General features: G+C 39.1%; 1 protein-coding gene and 1 long non-coding RNA gene across 3 annotated transcripts in view; one reads left to right on the forward strand and one right to left on the reverse strand.

Annotated features, from left to right (window-relative positions):
* Positions 1-15,107, reverse strand: part of PALLD (palladin, cytoskeletal associated protein) — a 397,583-nt gene that overhangs the window by 155,565 nt on the left and 226,911 nt on the right. The window lies entirely within an intron of this gene.
* LOC125163402 (uncharacterized) lies at positions 7,363-11,180 on the forward strand. The gene is made up of 3 exons (XR_007151445.1): positions 7,363-7,394; positions 10,297-10,492; positions 11,089-11,180. It is a non-coding gene; the product is annotated as an uncharacterized LOC125163402 (long non-coding RNA).

A 15,107-nucleotide genomic window follows, 5' to 3' on the forward strand; every position in this document is an offset into this window, starting at 1 on the left:
GGTAGTTAGCAAGGATCATTTACAAGTGTCTATATAGCCCTATCATGTGAAAACAGGAAAAAGGGAGGGGGCGGGGACCACAATCTCACCTAACCCACATGCACAGAACTCTACAACAGACTTTTGAAAGGCACAAATTCAGAGTCATTTTAGCACCCACACCCTCACATATCCAATTTGGCCAAGAAAACACTTCCTCCGTTCTAGGGAAAAACACACTAACATTCGCCTTTTCATTGAGAAAGTTACAGGAACCCATTAGATTACTGCAAGGAATGAAAATGACTTCAGCGTGATACCGAAGCAAAGGACTTTTAAGTTTGAGCCTGACCTTGTGAATTTCTACACTTGGCAAGGCTGCGGGGAAACGCCGTGGGACTCTGGTGTTCAACAGAGCACTGCTCTGTCGAACATTCCAGCCCTGACTCACTGGAAGCCGCTCCTAATGTCTGTGTAATCCTCAGGGCAGCATTTAGGAAAAAACGCTTATTTCATCTCCCTCGGTTCTCTGAACGGGACCCGTCTTCCCATGCTACTGACCAAAACAGAGTCCCGCTATCCTGTCACTCCACCCACTCTTTTCTCTATTCTTCTAACCACTAAAATCACCACCAAAGATGGAGAATATTTATAAATAACCCCCAGAATGATACAATGTCTATTGAGTCTGATTGGCCAGAAAGTCACTATCCTCTCAAACGAGCATGATACATGTGCATGCTATCCTTCCGGAACTGAGCTGAAATTCTAGAGCCCTTGCCCTTGCGTGAACTGTGCTAAGTGTTGTCAAGAAATTTTAATGCCTCCAACTTGGTATTAATAACGGCTTGATATTTATTAGGTAATGACTATATTAAGGAAAGTGAGGTTTAGAGACATTAAGTATCATGCCCAAGGCCACACACAGTCATTAACTGGAGAAGCCAGGAACGGAGCTCAGGGGTATCTGATTCCAAAGCTGCTACTACATACTATTGTACTACATCCCTAATGTGGTGCTTTACACTGAATAGACTTTAGTAAATCAAGACACCTAAAATTAATTAATTGCTTTCATAATTCCACAAACCTGAATAGTAGCATATATTATGCTGCTTGAGTAGCTCCAGAGATGTAAAATGTGATCTCATTTATGTAACATCTATTTGTTCAGTTTCCCTTACATCCACTTAGTGAGGCTTCAATGACACAGAAAAGAATGACAAAGAGATAAATCATCTACCCAGATGACTAGTAAGCCAGAGGAGTACAATAAAATGGTGGGGATTAAAATGAAGAACAGTTCTAGTTAGAAGCATCAGGAAAGGCTTTGTGAAGAGAAGATATTTGAGTGGGGCCCTGAAGAACAAGCAGGACGTGGGTAAGGGAGAGCGGGGGGGAGAGTGTTTAGGTCAAAGCTGGTTAAGTAGGATGATTTTTTTTTAAAAAACATTAAATTTTACTTGTAGTTGGAAGAAAATCTATCTTTGACCTCAACCTGTTAAAACTGTAATGAGCAATGACATTACTTTTTCTTTAAAAAGATACACTTTTCCAAATGTGCTTTATTTTATTTATTTAAATTTTTAAATGTTTATTTAATTTTGTGAAAGGGGAAGTGGAAGCAGGGGAGGGGCAGAGAAAGGTGGGCAGAGAATCTGCAGTGAGCTCTGCACTGACAGCAGTGAGCCTGATGTGGGGCTTGAACTCACGAACTGTGAGATCATGACCTGAGCTGAAGTCAGACACCCAACCAACTGAGTCACCCAGGCGTCCCTCAAATGTGCTTTTTTTTTAAATAAAAAGTACACTAAAAGTTGTGGTCAATTTCTTAAAAAAATTAAAAAATTTAAAAAAATATATATATATATATATAATTTCTACAGGTGGTGAATATACCCATAAGGTCCACTGTAAGTCACACCTGTCTGCCCTGGAGTGCAGACAGAACCTGTAACTTGTTTCTAACCAACAGAATATGGAAAAGGTGACAGGCAGTCACTCACTTGATTAGGTTACAGCTTATGGCAAAAGTGATGGGACATCATTCCCAAAATTATGTTACCTTATATCCGACTCCATCTTAGCAGACTAGAGACAGACTCTACTGCTGGCCTTGAAAACTTTGAATAAGCAAACTGTCGTACCATGAAGAGCTTTTGGGGTTGTCTGCAGGGCAAAAATTTCAGGCAGCCTCCACTCGGTGGTATGACACAAGGGTCCTCAGTTCTACTACTGAAAAGAAAGGAACTCTAGCAACAACCTGAAAGAAGTTGGAAATAAACTCTTCCCCAGTTGACTCTCCAGATGAGAGTGCAGCCTGGCTGACACCTTGGTTACAGCCTCGTGAGACCCAAGCAGATGACCCAGTTGACCTATATGTGGACATCTGACCTATGAAAACTGTGAGATAATAAATACATGTTGTTTTAAGCCACTAAGTTTGTAGTAACTTGTTACATAGCATTAGAAAACTACTACACTGCCGGAATAAAACTTTTTTTTTTTTAAGGACTTGATGCATTCACTACAGTCTTGCTTAGAACTATCTTCTAAACCAATTGTGTTTGTCTGAATGATTCATCTATACCAGTGGTTAAAATCATCTGGTAAGCTTTTAAATTACCGACTGCTTGCTTCCTACCCCACCCCCCCCACCAGAGTTTCTGATTCAGGGGATTTGGAGTGAGCCTGAGAATCTGCATTTCCCAGAAGTTCCTAGCTGGTACTGATGTTGCTGGTTTGGGGGACCACATTTTCAAAACCACTGGTCTCTATCAATTTATTCTCTAAACACTTTCTGTGTTAATTTACATCTCTAAAGCAAAAGGACTACAGTATACACTTTTCAAATGTAATCTAAAATACTGAAGCCTTTGTGTCAACATTACGTTAACATATTCTCCTGTCCCTCAACCCATCATCCATATTTGTCTTGTGAGGAAACAATTACAAATAAATGCAGAAAACCAAACACGGTAGGAATACAAAATCAGAAGTGATGAGAAAAGGGATCCAACTGTTCCCAACTTTTGAGCTGTGACTTGGTAGCAAAGAGCCTGCACTACTATTAAATTAGGAGCAAAATATCCACGGCAAAAATAATTATTCTTATTCTAGCAGTTATAATCTATCAAAATGTTGGAAATCCTTTGATGATATTTACCGTATCTCAACCGTTAGGTTCAATATTCGCTAGAAAGCCTCTGACGACAAGCTAATATGTAGCTTGGGGAAGTTGCTTGCCCTCCCCAAAATTAGGAAAACAGGAAAAATTAGAGAAAATTAGGAAAGATCTGCAGGCCTTTGTAACTCTTTATCCCTTGGCTTAATAGATTGGAGGCTTTGGCCTCTTTTTCTACATGCAATTAAATTTCCCTCTCTTTTCTACATATAGTGACCATATAGCCTCAATTTCCTTAGACAGTTGTAGTTTCAAATATGCGGTCTCATTGTCATAGCATGTGTCTGATTTTTTTTTTTTTACTTCAAAATATGGTCATCTGGGGTTCCTGAGTGGCTCAGTCAGTGGAGCTTCCAATTCTACATTTTGGCTCAGGTCATGATCCCAGGGTCATGGGACTGAGCCCTGTGTCAGGCTCCATGCTTAGCATGGATATTCTCGCTCTCCCTCTGCCTTTCTCACCCACTCATATGGTTTCTAAAAATATGTGTGTGTGTGTGTGTGTGTGTGTGTGTGTGTGTGTGTGTATACATACACATATGTATGTATACATATACACACATACAGTCATCCTACAGTCATCTGTACACTTTTAAGAATAATACCTACAGTTGAAACTAGGCTACATATCCTCTGCCTTTATGGTCCTCTCTTGATTTCCATGCCTTTGCTGAGCCTGGCCACCTTTTACACAGGAGTGAAAACTGCCCCTCAAACTGAAGGACATTCTCACCCAAAGCCTCAACCTCAGGGTAGGGTCCCAGTGTGTCCCCTCCCATGGGCCTCTGACCATCTGTCTACTTTTTATTTGTTCATTTGTCTGGCCCATGAGAATGGAGCACCCATACTACTATGCAGGAAAGTGTGAGAAACCTCAGGATACAAATGACAAATAGCAATAATAAGCTCTCTGTTACTGTGTATCTGCTGAGTCCCTCTCCCTGTCTATACACTGATGCAATAGGTAGTAAACAGAATCCAACTTGATCTAAAATCTGATTCTTTTCAGTCTTAGCTCCGAAGTCTCTACCTATCAAGTGAGCTCTACTTTAGCCATGGTACTTTATGGCTGGCTTCCAGGTGTAAATTGCTTTCTCTGGAGACATCTCCAACCTGAGTGTGGTTACTTGATCATGCAGATTTCTTGCTCAGAGAAATGGCAAATACTTTTTCTTAGATCCTACTCCTACATTACTTTCATTACTTTTCTCTGGCATTCAATTATTATTATTAATTTTTAGAGACAGAGCACAAAGGGAGGGGCAGAGAGAGAGGGAGAGAGAACCCAGGCAGGCTCTGCACAGTCAGCACAAAGCCCAACGCAGGGCTCCAACTCACAAACCGTGAGATCATGATCTGAGCCAAAATCAAGAGTTGGACACTTAACCAACTGAGCCACTCAGGTGCTGCTTTGGCATTCAATTATTATTTCTAGCTTTTTGGGTTGTTTACCTTTTCTAGGCATGGTCTTTTTAATGTTTTTCATTGGTTATCATTCATATTGTTTGGCCTCTTGATATATCAACTAATTTATTCCTTATTTTTTAATGGATTCTATTTTTTAGAGTAGTTTTAGGTTCATAGCAAAATACAGCAGAAGGCACAGAGATGTCCCATATGCATAGCATGCAACACATGCATAACTTTCTCTATTGGAAGGAAGTGCTTCCTTTCACCAGAGTGCTACAGCACCAGAGTGCTCCAGCAGAAGGCTACATTTGTTACAACTGATGAACCTACATTAATGTGTCATTACTCCATAATCTACCCCACTATTCACTCTTGGTGTTGTACGTCCTAGAAGTTTAGTAAATGTGTAATGATGTGTATCTATTATTATAGTATTATATGGAGTAATTTCACTGCCCTAAAAATCCTGTGTTTTATCTCTCTCCCAAATCCTGGCAATCACTGTTCTTTTTACCTTCTCCATAGTTTTGCCTTTTCTAGGATGTTATAGGGGTGGAATCATACAGTATACAGACTTTTCAGACTGCCTTCTTTCACTTAGTAATATGTATTTAAGGTTCTTGCATGTCTTTTCATGGCTTGATGGCTCATTTCTTTTTAGTGTCGAATAATACTTCACTGTCTGGATGTACCACGGCATTAATTCTAGGAGTTAATGTCTATGCCATTAAAAATAAAAAAAAGTCTCATACAACTCAATAGGAAAAAAACAAACTGATTAAAACATGGGCAGAGAGGGGTACCTGGATGGCTCAGTTGGTTGAGCGTCTGACTTCAGCTCAGGTCATGATCTCATGGTTCATGAAATCAAACCCTGTGTTGGGCTCTATGCAGACAGGGCAGAACCTGGAGCCTGCTTCAGATTCTGTGTCTCCCTCTCTCTCTCTGCCCCTACCCTGCTCATGCTCTTTTCTCCCTCTCTCAAAATTAAAGAAACATTAAAAAATAAATAAAATAAAATAAAATAAAATAAAATAAAATAAAATAAATAAAAATGGGCAGAGAAACTGAATAGACACTTCTCCAAAGAAAACACACAAATAATCAACAGGTACATGAAAAGGTGTCCAACCAACATTACTAATCATCAGGGAAATGCAAATGAAAACCACAATGAGGTATCACCTCACACCTGTGAGAATGGCTATCATTGAAAAACACAAGAGTTAATAAGTGTTGGTGAGGATGTGGAGAAAAAGGAACCCTCATGCACTGTTGGTGGGAATGCAGATTGGTGCAGCCATTATGGAAAACAGTATGGGGGTTACTCAAAAAAATTAAAAATAACACCACCATACGATCCAGAAATTCCACTTCTTGATATTTATCCAAAGAAAATGAAAACATTAATTCAAAAATACTATCTGCACCCCCCCATATTCACTGCAGCATTATTTACAATAGCCAAGAATGGAAGCAACCTAAGAGCCTATCAATGGATGAATAAAAAAAAATGGTATATATATATACACGATGGAATATTTTTCAGCCATAAAAAAGAATGAAACCTTGCCATTTGCAACAGCACGGATGAAACTTGAGGGCACTATGCTAAGTGAAAAAAGTCAAACAGAGAAAGACAAATACCATGCATTACTTACATGTGGAATTAAAAACAAAACAAAACAAAACAAAACACTGAGTTTATAGAAACAGAGAACAGATTGATGGTTGCCAGAGGTAGGGGGGATGTGAAATGGGTGAGTAGGGTCAAAAGGACAAACTTCCAGTTATAAAATAAGTCACGTACAGCATGGTGACTATAGTCAATAATCCTATATTTCCTATCTGGAAGCTGCTAAGAGAATAAATCTTAGAAGTTCTCATCACCAGAAAAATTTTGTAACTACACATGGTGATGATGTTAACTAGACTTATTGTGATCATTTTGCAGAATATGCAAATATTGAATCCTTATGCTGTATATCTAAAACTAATACATGTTAATTACCCCTCAATAAAAGAAATAACTTTCACAAGATTCATAGGTTCGTAAATCTTTTATGAGAATTGTTACAACTCATAAAGTGGAAATCAAGAAAGGCTTGTTATTCATTCAAATATACATTGAAATGTACTATGTGCTAAAACACTGTGCTAGTCCTGGAAGCATGCCAATAAATAGAAAACTGTTCTTGCCCTTAAAGCTTTATATTTTACGTCGCAAGGGTTTTCCTTCTCAGGTTTTAGTGCCAATGCTAGAGTTTCGAGTCCTTCCTCTTGATGAAGGGAATAGTTTGATGAGAGTACTCTGAAAAATCCAAGCAGGATATGCACACACTGCTCTTAAAGGGAGAAGAAAGAAAGAAAGAAATGGTGTCAGATTAGGAGACTTAATCCAAGCTGGTGAGAGAGAAAATTGATAAAAAGCAGGGACATTTAACAGGCCAGAATGAGGTAGGGCTCAAGTCTGTTTTTACTTGGATCCACGATTTCCTGACCTTAGTGTCGTTAATGATAAAGCAAAAATAATGAACAAATCTGAGGGCAAAGATTCAACATTCCTGAGCACATGTGGCAGTAAAAAATTTACAGTTGGGAAGGTTTCATTCAACTGTCCTTTTCTCTCCCGCACACAGTCCTTAACATTTCCCCAAGTAACCAGTTTCTTGGATTTAGATCACATGCAGAACAGCATGAGTAGTTCCTACATCAATAATGCTTTCACTACCAAAACAATCATTTGGAATTTGGTTGGTGGAATGCATTCCATTTTAGCAGTTTACTGTGACAATATTGGAATGAGAAAGGAACGAAAACAGTAAGTAGGAGAGAACTCTTCTTAATACATTAGAGAATGTGTTTTTAAAAGGCAACATCATTAAAATAATAAAGAGAATGTGATATGAAGACATAATTCAATATAAAATTCAGGTTATATTATCTTGATTCTCTAAGTGTTATATCTTTATTTATTTATTTTAGGAATTACATCATCATTTGCCCAGCATCTCATGGTCTCTAATGATATCCCCACTATTTGTGCTTCAACTAATACAAAGTGGGGTCATTCAATACAGTATTGACAATATATAAAGATGATTCACAGAAATGTAATAAAAGAAGTGGTGAACCAGAAAACTTGAGTCCTGGGTTCTGGCTTTGATGGTGGTGGTGGTGGTGATGATGATGATGATGATGATAAATGGTTGCTACCAACTTGTAGTCACTTACCGAGTGGCAGACCTTATGCTGTGTTTTACATGACTTTCCTCTAAGGTAATCATCTCCATAATCCTTTAAATGCTATAATGATATCATTTTATAGATAAACCTGAAACTTTGAGTTTGAGAATGAGTATGAGTGACTTATTCAAGGTCATAGCTAAACTAATGAGGTAAGTCAGGATTCATGCTCATTCCTGACCCCGAAGCATGCAGTGTCCTTTTTACCGCCACTCGATTGTATCTATCAACTCACTGAAGTTCTGTGGTCTCATTTTGTTTCCTAGAAAAATGGAGGAGTTGGACCAGGTGACCTTTGCAGTTCCCTTTGGCTTTAAAATTTTATGAATCCTTTGATTCCTTTCATGAATCCTTTCATTCATCTCATGCTGCAAGACCATAAGAATTGAGGTCTAAATTTCCCAAGCCCTCATCATGGCTGTTTTGTCCTGTTCTATACTATGGAGAAACTGGGGTAGTAGGTCTATAACTCCAAGGTTGTGGCCATTGTGCTGGTGTTGTAGATGGACTGTGGTACAGAGAAAAAAAAATGGCTGTGAAAGGGACACTTTAGTCTCTCTGATCCATATTCCTACCTAAGCTGATCCAATATGTAAGCAGAAGCAGAAAGGAAAAGAGGGCCACCAGGAGTCATTCCATAGTAGCACCCTTTTCCTGGACACAAAGCCTTCTTGAATCTTAATTAGACACCACTCTTCCCTGACAAGTGAAGTTTTTCTCCTGGGTTATCTGAAGAGGGAAGTGATTTCACAGGGAAACATCCTAGGACTGAGGTAGCTGCCCCAGAGTTGTATTCTCTGAGTTGAGAGCTATCAGGATGGAGAGGTCTTTGCTGGCTTCTGACATCTGGTTGCTGCCTTCCCTCCCCCCAGCCAGGGAAAGCAAAGGCAGAGGACCCTGTGGAGATTTCAGACTTATGTTTTCCTCTGGGATTCCCCCCTCTCTGCAGCAAATATTTCTTAAACAAAGAAAGTAAGTTCCCATCTGTTACAATTTGGAAATTTCCAAATTCCCCCCACTTGTGTTGTGTTTGTTTTGGAAAACCCAGGAGATGTCCACAGATATATGGAGGTCTCCTGAAGGGTGTTTTGAAAAGATTGCAAAACTGAATCACAGCAAAAGTCAAACTGCAAGCACGCTTTTATTTTTAGGCTCCAGGCCAGACCTGAACAAACAAAACAAGCAGAAAATAAACAAGAACAGCAAGTTAAAAGGTCCAGTCAGCAACCTCATTCAAACTCTTTATCTACAACAGGGATTGGTAGGACCATCTCTAACCAAAACTCTAAATTTAAGCTACTTACAGACCTAAAATCATGGTATTACTCACTTACTAGAAATTGAGTAAGCCCATAGACTCATCAATTGAGTGGAATTTTGGGCAAAGGATCATCTTTTCATAGGACTGCCTAGTGATAAAATAAGAATCATGATCATTAAATTCTTTATCAAAATCTACAGTGTCCCCATTTTTTAAAATCTCAACTGTAGTTGAATTAAATTTCTGTCCTAGATATAGTGCTAGGTGCTGGGGATTAAAAAATGATTAATACCTCCACAGATACCATATTCCTCCAGAATATGATCGCCTAGTGATGGAGTCAGTCAAGCATTCAAATAAATAAATGCAATGAATGCAATCTAGCCATTAAACCCACTGATATTTATTGTTTATGATGTGCCAGGCACTGGGGTAGGGATAGGGCAAAGTGAAGAACAGGAGTGATACAAGCCTGATGTCACAGAACATATAATCTTGTGGAGAGACAACCCTAATGAGTAATTACATGGGGTTATCATGGGAGAAGTCCTCAGTGCTGGTGGAGGACACACAGGATGACCTAATCTAGTCTATGCCTCCTGAAAAGCAGGGCATGGTGTTTGTAAAAGAAGAATAGAGGAGAAACAGCAGGTGGGAAGTTGGGAATCTAGAAAGAGAAAATGAATCCTTGAAAATAGAAAGGAGGGAATGAAATAGGCAAGGCATTTTTTATAGTTTAAAGGAAATCCAACTACATCCAATAAATTGCTTAAAGTGTTTTCTCATTTAGTGCTAAACAGAGACTACACAACTATCAATCAGCATATGTTGGGTTACCATAATGAATATGATTGCAGCTAAATGGAAATAAATCAGTAACTTCAGTTGACCTGTGCAACCTACTAGATGTTTTGAAATACTGGAAGCTATTTAAAAACTACTATTACTAATTTTTTTAAAAAACCATAGTTGGGAAACAGGATCCTGGTAAGTTAGTGCCTGGAGCATCAGAATGATGTATCTGGTATGTTCACTAAGGAGGAAGTGTTCTTGTCCTCAAAACACTATGCACTTGGCTTTCTTTCCAAATGAATTATTTGTAAGATATTAAGGGAACATCTCAATACTATCATAATACATTAAACAAACCTTTCTTTAAAACACAGAGTCTTCTCCTCCACCTAACTTAGTTCCAATTTACTTTTTCCTTCTCCAGGACAAATCTGGCCTCGATACTGAGCCAGAGGTCAGAGAGCTAAGGTCACCTCATTTGAGGGTTAAGTAGGAGCTGGGAGAATGAAACCAGCCCAAGTCAGATACAGAAGACAGATTTGTTCAAGAAACACTGGGTATGGAACTCAAGGAAAATGAAGGAACCAGCAGCACTTGCCAGGCTGAAGCAGAGAAGCCATGTAAAAAGTGACTAATTAAAGCTCATTAATTCCTCTGAATAGAAAAATCAGGTCTAGTACAATCCACATTGCTTTCTCAGAAACTACTTAGAATAGCTAAGCACATAGGGATAAAGGCAGCTGATCTGCCAGCTTCTGTCCACTTTGGAAAGCCAGAAACCCAGTAGGCTTTCTCTAGTGAAGCCAGGACATGTTGAAATGCAGCTATTTCCCTTTGTGTCCTGATCTCAGGGCAACCGGGCTGTTGTGTGCTCTGGCAAACAGAAAAATACAGTCTGTTGTTGATTTAATGCTCTGCTTTGCCTTCTAAGCCATGTCCAGTATGAGCTTTCTAGGACCACTGAACCACAGCAAAAGAGGCATTCATGTCCCAGGTTTTTATGGGATGTACTGACCTTTTTGTCCCTCTTTCTCTTTCAAGACAATTATTCTTATCAAAAAGATCACCTTCTTTATAAGGAAGGAATAGTTTTCACAACTTGACACGCTCACTAGCTCAGAAGCCCACGAGACCTCGTATAATAGAGATAAGGACAGGTATAGTTTCTGAACTGTCACTATTCTCTTTGAAATTTCTTCCATTTTTGCCATCTTAGAAATATGACATTGGCACCAGCCAGATCAGAGCATTCCACCACCCGAAGTTTTATCTGGTTGTACAGAAATGAGCCATACAGGGGAAGAGACCTTGAAGCCAATGGGAAAAATCTGAAACTTGGGATGAAGTTAATCAAGCCCATATTACACTTAACATTCTTCTCTATTAAATAAGGGTCACTTCCTTCAAGATACTATTTTGAGCAAAAAAGATTTCCGCAATTCTGCAAAACTAAAGTTAATCAAACAGCCTAGCAAAAATGGAAAACAGATGTCACAGAACGTTTTAGAAAGGTCATAATGACAGTCAGCTTGTCTTCTTAAACTCATTTGCAGTTGCTATCATTCCCTGTACTTAAGTTCACGAGTCCCTGGAATGGGAGCATTTAGATCAATTTCATATAAACAGCAGTAGAGAGGTGATTCAAAGAGAAGTACAGCGAGGCGGGGGGGGGGGGGTCTTGTACAGTTTTCTTTTGCTATACAACCTGACCAGCTCTTTTGGCTTAAACTCTCGAACTCTTTTAAATTAATGTTTTCCATCTTTCAAAAGAATTTTCCATACCACCAACTCTGACTGCAGCTTTTTTACAGTCCTTTCCGGTAGTCTCATGTTCAAATTATCTTGAAAGCACCTGCAAGGTTAACTAAGAAACTTAATACCTATCAACTCCAGCTCAGGACAAAAAACATAGCATCATGAAATTTTTTGAGAAAAAGTCATAGTTAACTTAAGAACGGACATCCATTATTAGACTTTCAATGTATCTTTTAAGATACCCAAAACTCAAAATTACAAAGTTTTCTTGAAATAACCAAAATTTCAAATCAGGATGAAGAAATGAAGCAGGTTTACTATCTTAAAAAGTGCATTCATAAAAAGGAAATGTAGAACTTGTAAGAGTGACCAGAGAGGGATTACTGACAGTCTCATCACTATTTTTCATACAATTTATCTTTTAAAATATCTTTTGGGATGTTTGCCAGGATTTGAGACCATCTGATAATTGCTGACATACATCCCTAGAATTACAAAATTTACAAATACTTTTTATAGAGTCAGCCCTATTTACTGTAAATGGCATGCACCATTTTTTAAGTTCCTACAGACATGGTAATTATGAGGAAGCAATGAATTGTTATGCTGTCTGTTGTTTATATAAGCCTCCTAACACAACTACAAATCAGGGGCTGTTTCATTCATTCATTCATTCATTCATTCACTCATTTTTTTTTTAAAGTTTATTTATTTTTGAGAGACAGAGTTCTGGCAGGATGGGGCAGAGACAGAGGGAGACACAGAACCCGAAGCAGGCTCCAGGCACTAAGCTGTCAGCACAGAGCCTGACATGGGGCTCGAACTTATGAACCACAAGATTATGACCTGACCTGAGCCAAACTCAGATGCTTAACTGACTGAGCCACCCAGGCATCCCTTTATTTATTTATTTTTTAATGTTTACTATTTATTTTTGAGAGAGAGGGTACACATTTACGATCAGGGGAGAGGCAGAGAGAGGGAGACAGAGGATCTGAAGCAGGCTCTGGGCTGACAGCAGAGAGCCTGATGCAGGGCTTGAACTCATGAACGGTGAATTCATGACCTGAGCTGAAGTTGGACACTTAACTGACTGAGCCACCCAGGCACTCCAACCAGGAGCTGTTGTGAACTGTAACCATGATCTCTGCTACATCAGGGAAGAGAGGACATAAATAAATGTATATGGACAGGGAAGAATTCTAATGAGAGCAGTAATAAAGTAGATGAGAAACAAAAACTCACACAGTAGGTGGGTACACTTATGTTGGGCTTGCTTCTAGTGATGCCCTTCACACATGTGATGGGAAGGCCTGCTGCTTCTACATTAAGTATCCTCAAAACAGACCATTTTTTCCTGCCTGGACTTTATGCTTGAAAGCCTTCGACTTGTTTTCCAAGAAAGCTTTGTGATTCAAGCTATGCATTCAATAAATGATATTAATGTTGCCATTAGTAGCTTGTAATATTCTAAGTATTATTTGTAAAAATATAGGAGTAAATAATGAAAACTAAAGTAAGTGCTCTGCTATCTGCTGGGGTAGGAGCACGCATGTGGGGTGAAGAAGGGTCCACATGAGGAGAGACCGGAGGTAGAAAGTTCAGTTTAGATATTGTCGGAATACTTGGAAATGAGGTGCCAAGGCCTATAATGAAGTGAGGGCAGCAGAAATGGAATGTCTGGAAAACATACATTAAAGAAGCAAAATGAAAATGACCAGACACTGCAGACTATTCATGATACTTGTCACACACAAGTCTCATGGATGTCCTCTGTCTTCCACAGAGGCTCTCTCAGTCATCTTGCACTCTTGAGGTACCCCCGCACCCCCACCCATGGTCATGTTATGTTCTATGTGTGTGTCTTTTGAGAATGAGATCTTAGTTACAGAAAATGACTCCTGAAGGATACTTACTTTTAAACCCTCACTAATAGCAGGTTTTAAATTTTCCATTTCCTCATCAGTTTCTGGCCACAAATCAATGAAAAATGCACAGAGAAATGGCCTTGAAGGTTGAGGAAAAGGACAAAGGTAATGTGGTTTAAAAATGAGAAAGAATGGTCAGATTCTTTGCATGCTTGGAATTCACTGATGCTACTCCTCCAAGCAGACTTCATAGCTCAGGAAATACATTGGGAAACAGATGAGCCACACAGCTGTTGCTGTCTCTGGTCCGCATGCTATGTGTGTTTTGCTCAGTCCCAAACCACTGTCGCAGCATCTCGGAAAATCATGCTGTCTTTGGTCTTTGAAGTGAGACTACGTAACTTCCAATAAGATAGGCTCTTTTGAAGGCTTAGGGGCATGGGTTAAATCATGCCCCTTCTTTCTCTTACTTGGTCTTGCCTGTTTCATGACCAACAGAGGGTCACTGTAGACATAGGGATCAAAGAGTTCTACCAAACAGGTTCTTTGTAAAGCTTGGTTATCTATCTAGGGATTGACAGAGCTGCCCTGTATTAATGGAAATAACCAGAATCTCACTGAAGAATAGAGAAAAGAGCACAGGGGAAACCAGATAGTATACTTTTGACTTACTACAAAGCACCTTGTTAGTAAAGAAAATTCTTAGAAAAAAAATTGGCATCTGCCACTTGGGTGATCCATCAAGTAAAGTGAACCTTCTGTACATAGAGAAAATATTTTCCTAACTCCTCATTAGTAACAGAGCCAACAATTTTCTTCTAAATGTGCCTTAATCTTGCAAGTGTGTTTTCTTTAGTTTCTCACTCTACAGATGTCTTCTCCATCTGGCACTCAAAAATATTGTTACTTGCATACAATTTTATTTTTAAAAAATTCCCAAATATGTTTTATATCAACTATCTTTGAATTATCTTAGAGATTTGAGCATCTGGTTAGTCTCCATTCCATTGTTTGATAAGTACACTCAATGTTTAATCCTATTCACTTTGTAGGTCAGATTAAGGCTGAGTGTTCAAAAGAGAAGGCAATACAAGCTGGCATTCTATTTTGCATGCATAGTATCTTATGTAACAGTCATCAGTTTGCATATTCCACTTGTGCTCCAAAAGGCACATAAAGCTGCCTCTTGAAAGAATGAAGTTTAGAACAACCCAATACAGACAAATCCTCTTTACCCATTGTACACAGATTAAGCTCCTTGTTTCCTATGTTTCAATGTTTCACACTTCATGTTACTGACCATTGTCCTCCTCCCACCGCTATTTCTTCGAATGGTCTGCTCTTCTTTCTCGGTCTCTTCATCACAACTGGCAGCATATTTTTGACACCAAGGTCACTAGCAAACGGAAGCATGAACTTGAGGGCAAACTTAGTGAATGTTCTTAAACATACTGTGGCAGACGATGTTTCACTGTTAGCTCCCTAATGGCCATCCTGTTCCACCCAACTTGAATTCCAATGTTTTCAGATAGTGGGTGAAGAATCGTTTGAATGTTGGGCTCTCTCCAAGCCCCAAGAATGGTTAGGTCTTAGCCAGTCATGGTGATTCCAT

This window comes from Prionailurus viverrinus, chromosome B1, assembly GCF_022837055.1.
Source record: "Prionailurus viverrinus isolate Anna chromosome B1, UM_Priviv_1.0, whole genome shotgun sequence".
Lineage (NCBI taxonomy): Eukaryota > Metazoa > Chordata > Mammalia > Carnivora > Felidae > Prionailurus > Prionailurus viverrinus.